This window comes from Protopterus annectens, chromosome 5.part0 (assembly GCF_019279795.1).
Source record: "Protopterus annectens isolate FY-2018-M chromosome 5.part0, PAN1.0, whole genome shotgun sequence".
NCBI classification, from domain to species: domain Eukaryota; kingdom Metazoa; phylum Chordata; order Ceratodontiformes; family Protopteridae; genus Protopterus; species Protopterus annectens.
This window is the reverse complement of record NC_056735.1, coordinates 1100089290-1100101598: the sequence shown is the minus strand read 5'-3', so window position 1 is coordinate 1100101598 and position 12309 is coordinate 1100089290. Positions and strand designations below refer to the sequence as shown.

At 43.2% G+C, this 12309-nt stretch overlaps 1 protein-coding gene across 1 annotated transcript in view; it reads right to left on the bottom strand.

Annotated features, from left to right (window-relative positions):
* Positions 1-12309, bottom strand: part of LOC122801541 — a gene marked incomplete in the record, with an annotated part of 1254309 nt that overhangs the window by 149086 nt on the left and 1092914 nt on the right.

The window sequence follows — 12309 nt, the reverse complement described above, 5'->3', positions numbered from 1 at the left end:
GAGCGAGAGCATCATGAGTTTTAGACTTCTGGCGTTGAACAGCATGACCCTCAGATGGCATTTATTTATAGCTGTTAAGGTGGTAAATTGGTCTTTGGAACACCACCTAAAAAGGCACTATAGGGAAGGCAAGAGCCTTAGCCAGTACCCGGAAACCCAGGGGTGACAGATGCAGGCCATCTCTGGCAAAGCATTGAGGTCCGTCAATAATGTCATCCCAAGCAGATACTGGATCCCCTTAGAATGACACCAGAAAGTTAGCCAATTGTTGAAGTCGATCATTTTTTTTGTTTTTACTGCAGTATCATTCTGGGTGATTGTAGGATACTGCTCAGGGCTAGTGTCATACCTGCCTGGGACACGTAAGAGAGCTCCACCATGTCTCTTTTCATGTAGTCCACCAGGGAGGTCCATCTCAGGACATTCACACCCACATGGACAATAGAGTGCGTGTGTTGTGGGTCGGATTCTGGTACCTGAGAGCTGACTGTTACCTTCTCCTTATTCAACCTACTGAGTGGGACATCTGTGTGCCTCACTACTGAGTCACTCATGATTAGTGTATTGGGCAAGGTGTTCAGCCTTGGGGGTTTAGATTGAGGGGTACACTGTAGAAGGGAGCTGTGTCTCCTGTTTGTGCTGAGTTGTGGTGGTAGAGTACGTTTCTGTCTTGGAGGTCTCTGCTATTTGGGTAAATTTCTATTGAGAGCCTCTGTGAGGGTGGGTGTGTGATTTGCGTTTTTATGTGAGAGCTGTGATAGTGGGTGTTCTGGAGGGTTGTGTTTTCCATGTGGTGTAGTGCAGGTGTCGACCTCCTCTTAACCAGCTAATCCAGTCTTGGCTGGAGAGTGCATAGCTTCCAATTTGGTGATATAAGTGCATCTCTCACAAGTCTGAGTGTTGGGAGGTAAGAGGGGAGGGTTGTCTGTGTACATGAGGCAGTTGCTACACTGCCTCAGAATGCCCAAGTGCACCAGGTTAATAAGAGAAATCAAAGGGAACTGCCCTTTAATCATGCCAGGAAGGTTAAGTACTGGAGCTATTTCCATGAACGACGACTAGTGCTGATGGGCACTTAGGTGTGCTACAATAATTGCTACAAAACCTGTTGAAGTGCAAAGTGATTAGGCTATCTGAAGTGCAAGAAAGAAAAACTAGCAAGATCCAAGGGAAAAAAACACTGAACAGCAGACTTTCTGACACCAGTAATAGTTTACCTCAGCTCAGAGCTTAAACAAGCGCAAACCCACACAAATGCAGGCTTTTAAACCAGAAAGTTGAGAGATGGAAAAACCGCCCAAACTGACAAACTGCAATTTCTGTGCCAGAAACCACTCCTCTTGTGGTAGATAGGCTACCTAGTGCTTACAACTCCCACTGATAAGCTAGAAGGGTTCCCTCCAACACAGAAAGGCTTGGGGGGGGGGATCAGAAACTTACAGTGCTGGATACAGCAAATCTGTATTGGGACTTCACTAGTTACAGGAAAGGCAGGAAACAAGCTTAGAACTTTTTTTTTGTTTTTTTTTTTACAGAAAAGCAGCTAAAACAGCAGTAAAAACAATTCAAATACAGTGCAAGCTAGCACACGAGTGTGTAGCAATATTAAAGCAAATGCAGTTTAAATAAATGCAATTAAATTAAAAAAATGACTAAAACAAGTGCAGAAAGCAGTAAATTAGGAAAAATCAAGATGGAGGCACTTGGAGCATCAGAAAACAATGCCAGCAAAATAAAAAATAAAATATATATATATATATATATATATATATATATATATATATATATATATATATATATATATATATATATATAGATAGATAGATAGATAATTCAGTCAAGCAAAACGAATTCTGAACAGTTAAAATGTGCCCAAAATATACTTATTAGCTCTATATTTCCAGATTGTTTTAGAGGCACCCTCAGTCAGAACACAAGGAGATTCTAGCAATGGTAGATTCTAGCAAATTTTTTTTTTTTTTTTTAGTGAAGTAGAAAGGGAGAAAGGAGCAACAGAAGATAATTCAAGGTTATGAAACTAAGTGGGCTGGCCTTCTCAAATGTCTCTATGTATCAGGTAGAATGAGCTAATGACACTAGACTGGGAGGAAAGTTCTCTTATGAAATTTACAGTTGGGGCGGGCAACTGCAAAGCTACCAAATACAACAAGACAACAGTGGGGAGGGAGAGTGGGAAACTATTCCATAGCTACTAGCTACACTATTTTAGGCAGAAAACACTACAGAAATGTTTATCACAGCAGAAGAACAGCAGTGAGCCACTAAATGAAAGTTTTAAACAGATAAAGGAGCAAGGAAACTCTAGAGAATGCTTTTAACTGCAAAGAAATCAGTTATATGATGCACCCCTTGGCAGGAAATCAGAACAAACAGATGTTTAACAAATGGAGAAAATTTCCAGTTAATACCTTACACAGTGAAACTAGTTAGAAAAGATTTACAAATAGTGCGACAATAAAACCCTTATTTATCAGGCCCTGTAAGGCAGACAATTTTAGTACAACTGTGCAGATTAATTTATAGCAATAAAATACAGTAAGAAGAATGCAGCAGACAAAACGTGCTATCAGTGGCTAGAATAAGCAATAACTAGTAAAAAATAAGCAAAAAAAACAGGATACTTGTTATACATGACAGATCAGCGTTGCGGTCAGTGCCCCTCCTCCACTCAAGCTCAGTGTTTATAGACAGAAATCCTCTCAAAGTTAGGGCTTAAATACCAGAAAATACAACCTGAAACTTAACTCAAAAGAACCAATCAGTGCTTACTCCAAGCCCTAGACCAGCCAACCTCTACCAGCCAAGCAACAGAATTCTCACTAAAGTAAAGAAAGGCTTCTGCAAAGCCAAGATGGCCTGGAACATGTGCTTAGAACAAACACTGCAAACAAACAACCAGGCCTCAGACAGCAAACCGGAACTGGGCTGTGCTACAGCTACTAGCTACATTATTTTTGGCAAAAAACACTACAGAAATGTTTATCACAGCAGGAAAACAGCAGTGAGCCACTAAATGAAAGTTTTAAACAGATAAAGGAGCAAGGAGACTAGAGAATGCTTTTGTTTTTCCAACGCATCCTGCCGATGGTCTGTACACTTGCCTGTCCTCAGGCAGGAGATACAGAGGCCTGCATTTGAAGACCACCAGACTAAAACAGTTTCTTTCCGCCCTCCTTTAGACTGTTGAACTCTTGGGAAAAACAAACCATGATGTCTGTTACATAACTAGTCTATCAAGGGGCTTATTTTATGGATGTGCAATACTAAGGTAGCTCACCTTACACACTGAAGGACTGTAAAGTGCAATAAACAAGCTGTGCAATAATTCAGTCTATTCATAGATAATGCTATTGTTTCAATTTTACTTTGGCAATATTACCTATATATTGTTCCTGGTCTTGTCTCCTATTCTGGGATGGGTGTGGGTCACTGCTGTCCTACTTTACTTACAAATTGCTAATTATTAAAATTCTGTGATATTTTATTAATTTTTCTCTGTATGTGCAACTGCTTCCTGCATTAAGAATCAAGCATTGCAATTTTGTTCAGCTATACTGCTGTGTAGTTCTGAATGAGAGAGTTCTTTGACTGCAAACAAATCAGTTATACGATACACTCCTTGGCAGGAAATTAGAACAGATGCTTAACAAATTAAGAAAATTTCCAGTCAATACCTTTCACACAGTGAAACTAGCTAAAAAAAGCTTTATAACATTATGACAGTAAAAACCTTATTTATCAGGCCCTGTAAGGCAGAATTTTAGTACAACTGTGCAGATTAGTTTATAGTAATAGAATACAGTAAAAAGTATGCAGCAGACAATAAAAAGTGCAATAAATGGCTAGAATAAAGCAATAACTAGTAAAAATAAGCAAAAAAAAAAAACAGGACACTTAGTTATATATCACAGAGTTGTGGTCAGTGCCCCTCCTCTGCTCAGCTCAGTGTGTATAGACAGAAATCCTCTCAAAGTTAGGGCTTAAATACCAGAAGATACAACCTGAAACAACTTAAAAAAGCTCAAAATAACCAACAAGTCCAAGTCCAGACAACCTCTACCAGCCAGAAGTCAAACAGAACTCACTAAAGTGAAGAAAGGCTTCTGCTAAGCCAGGATGGCCTGGAACATGTAGTCAGAACAAACACTGCAAACAAACCAGGCCACAGAGAGAGCAAACCTGAACTGGGCTGTACTACACCTACTAGCTATACTATTTTAGGCAGAAAACACTACAGAAATGTTTATCACAGTAAAAAAACAGCACTGAGTCACTAAATGAAAGTTTTAAACAGATAAAGGCACAAGGAGACACTACGGAATACTTTTAAAAACAAATCAATTGTATAATACACACTTCCTTGGCAGGAAATCAGAACAAATACTTAAATGGAAACAATTTCCAGTTAATACCTTTCTCACAGTGAAATTAGCTATAAAAGCTTTACAAACAGTGCAACAGTAACAACCTTATTTATCAGGCCCTGTAAGGCAGACAATTTTAGTACAACTGCACAGATTAGTTTATAGCAATAAAATACGGTAAAAAATATGCAGCAGACAAAAGGTGCTATAAATGACTAGAATCAGCAATAACTAGTAAAAAAATAAGCAAAAAACAGGATACTTATGCATCACAGATCAGAGTTGGGGTCAGTGCCCCTCCTCCACTGACGGGTCTATATTAAGTCAGCGAAACGACATTACAGCTAATGCCATTTCGCCGACACATATAGAACGAAAGCTCAGGTTAGTGATTTTTTTCCCAGGGAAAAAAAATCACTTGGCCTGAGCTTTCACTGTTGTGAGATTGCCCTTTATCCCACTGTAGTGCGATCGCAGAGTTGGTATATTTAGATGGAGGTGGGGGACACAACCCCCCACAATGGGGGGTGTGGGGAGCAAAGCCCCCCACTCCGCAATGTTTTAAGTTGTGTGCTGTGTTTTGTTGGTCTACCGATTTTTTTCCCTGGGGAAAAAAAAAAATCGGTGACCTGGGGTTTCGCTGTTGTGGGATTTCATTGTGTGTTGGCGAAACAGCATTCACTGTAATGCCGTTTTGCTGACTTAATATAGACCCCTGATCAGCTCAGTGTGTATTGAATAGGACAGGTTACAGGCATCTGTGCAGAGCTGAGATCTTACTCAGTAAATTCCGGAGTGGAGTACAGGAGGAATTGCAATCATCTTCCTGTACCAGAACCATCATTTATCATTGCAGTCACAACATTGTATCTGTGATGCAAACTCTAGATCAAAGAATGAGTCAGACACCGTTTCCAGACCAGAATGTGTTCAAAAGTCTGATTCTGTTCCTCAGAGTGATTCGAATATTCCACAGGTCAACCATTTTGCAGAAACTGTCCCAGTTGCTAAATCTAATTTCCAGTTTTAAATCACACGATATGGACGAGTGTCTAAACCAAGTGTGAAATACGCAGCAATGTGGACTTGATTGTACATACCTAGATGTTTCACACTGTATAACGCATGCGTATTATCTGTGATTTCTACATGCCAGTCTCATAACAATTGTATGATCTATTTCTCAAAGAGGGAGGATGTAAATCAGAGTGTAGTGTGTCTGCTTGTATCGGTAAGAAGCATTAGAGGCTGTACACATGCACGTATATAACCTGCACACATGCACAACCTTTCTGCCATTTTGAAAGGGCAGCTAGGGAGTAAGCATGCATGATAATAGTCAGCAATTGTATAGAAGTTACTTAAGTTACAGTCTATAGTCAACAATAGTAATGTGTTTGTATATAATAAAGGTACTTGAACAGATCCCACAAAGTTTTGTTTATTCGTGTTCTAACACGAAAGCGACACTTCTTGAGTCGTTGCTCTGCAGAAAGGGCAGAATGGACTGGAGAGTGACCATCTGAAACTTTTTTTTGGCAATGGACAAGTTCAGGGCAGTAAGATCCAGAATGAGTATGAAGTCTCCGTTTTCTTTGGTACCAAAAAGAACCTGAAATAAATGCCTGATCCAGGCTGGTCTGGGGGACAGGATGGATGACTCACTTTTCGAGCAGCCTGGCGATTTCTAGAGCTACTGCCTCCTGCTGACCAGGTGGAACATCCAGGAGTTTTTTCTTTGGAGAGGGGGGGTGAAGAAACGGGATGGAATAGCCTCTGGATATTATGTGAAGCACTAAGGCTGTTGGGTGCAGACAGAGACAGACCCCACTGACTGCCTCCAGAGTATAGCAGTCGGGCAATCCCGCAAGATTGCTGAAAAGTCTGTCTGAGAACAAATTGAGACCCTTGTTTCTTCGGATCCCCTTTGCCACCCAGCTGGCATCAGTCATCCCCCCTCCACCCCTGAGAGAAAATGGACTCTGAACATCCTGGAAAAAACCTTGAGACTTTCAAAACCACAACTTCTTTCCCCTACTCTGGTTCTTAGAGTAGGTCCGTTGTGGGGTAGAGAAGTGGATCCCAATGTCAGACAAGGTCTTCCTATCTTCCTCACTCTGGGTAAGTGTCAAACTGTAGATGCAAACAAAGTGGATCCGTCAAAGGGGGCATTTGTGAACTAAACCTTAAAGGGTTCCAAAAAGTCACACAGCTGGAGCCAGGCGTGCCGCCTAATAGCAACTCCCATCCCGGCCGCCTTGAGGTACCTTCAGTCACATGAGAAAGTAGTCTCATGGACATGTTCAAAACGGCTGTTAGGGTGGCCAGTCAGGAAGAGAAGACTTTCTCTTCCTCCGACACACCCTGGGCAGATGCAGAAAGTTCCTTAACCAGGTCTCTCTGCAGTCTGGTAGCATGTGCCAAATATTTCAGCGCATGCAGAGCAAAGGTGGCTGAAGCGTACACTCACTTGCCAAAAAAGTACACCACCACAGACTCCCTGTCTGGGAGGATGAAGAGAGTTCTCTCGGGCCACCTCCTCCTTGGTGTCTGCCACCACCACCACCATGGCATAGATCGAGAAACCATTGGACCAAGGGGGCCTGTCTGAGGGAGCACTTAGTATCTTGTCTGGGTGCTTAGGAATAGGCTCCACTGGGTCCAGTTCCTTCCATGCTCTGCAGATGAGATGAGATTCACTAAGATCCACGAGGAGTGGGGGACATCCACACTGTAAATGGCTCTGTGCCAAATGCATCCAGGGATACAGACTAGTCCGGTTTGGGTTTAGGACACAACCACCCACCTCTCTGATGCAGAACTTCTGAGGGGTCTCCAAGGGAGACATTGTCAGGGGGTGATCGGGGAGAACCCTCCTCCCCTTCATCCAAATCTGTATCTTCCATGAGGGATAATGGGGGGGATCCAAGTGCCTCCTCTTACATGTGTGCTTCCGAAGTACCTCCTTGGGGGATACTCCAGAGAGGACTTGGAAGCTTCAAGGGGTTACTGAATGGGAACATCCTAAGGCGATCTGGCAACAGGGGGCAGGACAGATGACTCTGGCCCGAAGCACAAGGAGTAAGGGCGGGCTCTGAGGAGGAAAGTGTTAAAGCTCTCGAATGAGCAGAGAGGACCTTCTCCACCACCTTGAAGGCTGAAGGTGAGTGGATCCTGAAGACACTGCAGCTGGAGCCAAAGCCTCCAGGACCATCACTCCTGGTGCCGAAGGGGGAGTCGGAGCACAGCTTCCTAGTGCCGAAGCCCTGATGGGGAAGGACAGCTCTAAAAACCTTGCAGCAGACGTCGAAGTTACAGCTCAGAGTATGTAAGGTCCAATGACATCGAAGCTGTACAAGGTAACTGTTGGCATCAAGGTACAAGTGACCATCGGCGCAGACACCTCAACACTGGGAAACATTGGGCCGAAGATCAGATCGGAGAAGGGGAAATGGGTACGAAACCAGGTTGCATGCACACAGCTTCAGAAGGGGATGGAGCAGCCAAGACCCTCAGCTGTATCTGAGCCTGGAGAAACATCATCCAGTCCACCTCGGCTTCACAGACTCTGCGAGTGGACCCGACAGAAGCCCCTGACCGGGAATGACACCAAGGAGAGAGAGGCAGGGGAATTTGGTAGAGAACTTTCCAACTCTTGGGAGAAACGGAGCTGTGGAGAGTCCCGAACCACTGGGTACCTAACATTTGGCAGGAGGCTTGAAGGAGCAAGAGCGGTCTGGAGACCATTTCTTATGATGATCCTGTGCTCTGTGTCTGCCCTGGTCCCTCTTCCCAAACTTCATGGTGGGAGTTTGAGTCCCAGAAGTGGAGGGGAGGGAAGGAGAAGCCTCCGAGGAAGGGGCCAAAAGACCCTTCAAAATCAGCTTTTTCCTCCTGTTGGTAAGTGTGCATTGGTTGAAACCCACGCAAATTGAACAGGAGTAATCCAAGTGGGCTGCCCCCAAGCACACCACGCACAGAGTCTGGACTTCAGATGGAGGGATGTTATGCCCACATTCTGTACATTTCCTGAACCCGACTGGCTTTGGAAGTTCAGCCATGGGAACAAGACGCACACTACCAGAAGATAGACAAGAAAGGAAAAGAAGGAAGATTACTTTTTTTTGTTTTGTTTTTTAATAAAAGACAGAGAAAGCGCAACAATGTGAATAAACAAACAGTAGGAAGTTGGAATGAGAGATCAGAAGAAAAAGGGTAACCTAATGTTATACAAAAAAGTGCTGCTAAATAACCCTGGAGGAGCTCAGACACGGTGATCTGTGCTGTTTCAAATAAGCGGCAAATGAGATCTGGGGAAGAGGGAGAGCGGGGCATTGTGGGTAGTGGAAGAGCTCGGATTTTGACTCTGATGTTGGAGTATATGGCCAAGTTGGATCCATGCCGGATCAGAGTTACATAGGTCGAAGACCAAATGAAAAAACTTCAGATCTACTATTGTGGTAAAATTTTGCACAACTGTACTATGTCCTTTCCACTCACTGGATGCAGTATTCCTTACACCTGTGAGAGTGTGCCAAAGCTCAAGAAGAAACTTGGGAGGAGGAAGGACTAGTAGAGCCCTCTAGGAAGCCATGAAGAATGGCCTGAAAAGCACAACAAAAAGAAATAGCCCTTGAGATCCAAGAAGAAATATTTTGCTTGGATACAACTAATCCTAAGGACCTAGGATGAAAAGAAAACAACTAAGCACACTATTAATAGACGGACTTTATCCAAATAAAATCTGAATAGTCTATGGACATCCAAAGTATGCAGCACCCTCTCACTGGTAGACTGAGGAGAGGAGATAAACATACGCAAATGAATAGACTGATTAAGTTGACAACTCATTAACCATATTAATAAGCAAAGACACCCAGTCCTTATGAAATATCAAAGAAGGAAAAGCCATAAGGGCTTGAAGCTCAGACACCCACCTGGTAGAACTTAGGGCCAACAAAAGAACAGTCTTCCAAAAACAGTCTTGCAAGGAAGTTGAAACAGCAGGCTTAAAGGGAGCCCGAGTCAACTTCTCCAAAAAAAAATTAAGATCCCAGGATGGAAGAACAGGCTTCTAGGGAGGTCTAATATGAAGGACACATTTAAGGAACTGTTTAGCCTCAAATCTAGAAGCTAAAGGAGGAGATACAGGCAGACAAGCAGAAGTAGCTTATTACTGGGCCTTAATAGAAGAATAAGCCAAATCAACATTGAACAACCCACACAAATAAGAGAAAACCAAAGGAACATCCACAGTAAGTGGGTGCAGGTTACGAGAGAGACACCAAACAGAAACACCTCATCCACTTGGATAAGTAGGATATCCTAGTAGTGGGCTTCTTGGCCTCCTGCAGGACCAGCACATGCTCAGAAAAAAGGCGTCTGTGGAATCAAAATCCTATCACCCAGTGTCATTTGAAGAGTGGACAGGTGGAGATGGATGACAGATCCCTTGTCTTGTGCGAGTAGATCCATACTGTGAGGCAACTTGTGATGATTCCCCTTGGCTAACAAAGCAGAAAAAGAGGGAACCAATGCTGTCACGGCCAAAAGGAAATCAACAAGATTTTGAGAGCTTCCTGTAGAATTTTGAATAGTACTTTCAGAATGGGAGGAAGGGGAGGGAATGCATAAAGAAACCTCCCCTTCCAGGAAAAAGTGAGGGCATCCACCTTCCACACCAGAGGACCTGGGACTTTGGCACAAAATAGAGGAAGTTGTCTGTTCAGAGGGGAGGCAAACAGATCTACCTGACCAGTGGACAATGTTCAAAAACACATCCCTGTGAAGAAAACATTCACAGGATTGAGTTAAGGACCTACACAGAGTCTGCTACAATGTTTTTACCTGAAGGGAGGTAAACTGCCAGAAGAGTCGCTTGATACTAGACAAAAGATCCCATAACAGGAGCGCCAACCAGCCAAGGTAAGATCTTGTCCCTCCCTGTTTATATACCACATCACTGTGGTATTGTCTGTGAATACCTTGTGAGACCCTGGAGAGAAAGGAGGATGAAAAGCCTGAAGAACCAGTATAAGAGCTCTCACCTCTTTGATAGTGATGTGTTCCTTCTGCTGAAGAGGTGACCACACTTCCTGTACCTTTTACTCCCCATCCCACATCTAAAGCGTTTGTGAACAGTTCTTGAGAGGGAAGAGGATATAACAGGAGCCCTGGATTTAGAGAACTGCTGGATCCACCAGTGAAGTTCCTTCTTAAGACAAGAAGAGGAACTACAAAGTCTAGAGGATGTGCATGTTGAAGCCAAATTGACTTCAGAAACAACTGAAACTTTCTCATGAGGAGTTTGACCAGAGGAAGCATAGGAATGGGGGATGCCATGAAACCCAGAGCTCTCAGAAACTTTGTGGGTGTAATAGAGGCCAGAGGAAGAAGAGTTTAAAAGAAGGAAATGACAATTAAGGCCTTGGAAAAAGGCAGGGATGCCTTAAACCCAGAAAGACGTGATCCTGAGTAGGAGTAAGAAGACTTTTTGACGTTTATTGTGAACCCCAGGCTCTGAAGAAGGGAAATGGCAAAAATGAAGATTTTGCAAAAAGGTCTCTGGAGAGGATGCCTGAATCAGCAAGCTGGCCAAGTAAGGAAAATTTTGGATCCCCTGAAGCTTGCAAAAAGCAATCACAGGAGAGAGGCATTTGTTGAATACCCTTGGGGCAGCAGAAACGTGCAAAGCAGAGAACTGAAAATGCCAGGCAGCAACAGAGAAACAAAAACTTACTGAAATGAGGATGGTTCGGAATATGGAGATAAGCATATTTGAGATCCAGAGACATTACATATGTCTGAGAGAGCAAAAGACAGTCTGAAGGGGACAATATCCAAAAAGTGGGCACCTTCAGAAAAGTGTTTAGATGAGACAGGTGTAGAATGGGTCTCCAAGTACCCTCTTTTCTGGCACTAGAAACATTCTGGAAGAAACCACCCCCCATCTCCCTTTGGGACACAGGTACCTCTTGAATAGTACCCTAAATCAAATCTTCTCAAAGAATCTCTGTTAAAAAAAAAAAAAAAAAAAAAAGGAAGTTGTTCCTCAGGAGGCTAAGGAAATCCCATAAAAGGGGGACAGAATTTCCACACCATGAAATATCACTGACGAATAATGGACAGAACCCAAGAATCCTGAGTAATCTCAAGTCAAACAGAAAGAGAAAGAGGAGAAAAATTAATGTGCCTGGGAAGAGATGGATATTCTTACAGCACCTGGTTTATCAGGAAAGGAACACTTCTGAGTCCCTGAAGTCAAAGTAACCTTAGCAGGAAGAGCCTGCTTGCCACTCTTGACCTTACGAGGGTGAGATTGTCTGCAAACAAATACCAGCTAACTGGGGTACTTTCTCTGAAATTTAGGCACAGCTGTGACAAACACGTTTCAGTTCCTGAAAGGCCTTCCCCTCATCCTGAAGGGACTTAAACTAGCAGCTGCTTCCCCAAACAAATGTTTATTATCAAGAGGAGCATCCATCAACTTAACCTTGATATTATCAGGTAAAGATTGAAACCTAATCCAAGAATACCCTCCTCATCACTGAACTAAAAGCAGCAACCTTAAAAGAGGCACTTGCTGCATCATAACTACACTTGATAAAATGAAGAACCACTTGAGAGGAAGTCCCTAACAAGGAAAGAGCAGAAGTTTTACCCTCAGAGTCAGGGAGATCAGAAATTAGCTGACAAGTCTGAGAAAGGAGAGCCAATACATACCTGGATACAAACGTCTGATAATTAATAGCCCTAAAAGTCAGGGTAGCAGAGCTGCAAACCTTCTTACCTAGCCTTTCCATGATTCTGCTGTCTATCATAAGGCAGTAACTTGGGCGAAGGAAGCAATTGAGGGGGCTTGTCAGAGGCTATAGACACCACTGACAAGTCAGCAGCAGGACATTTGTACAAAAAGTTACAATCC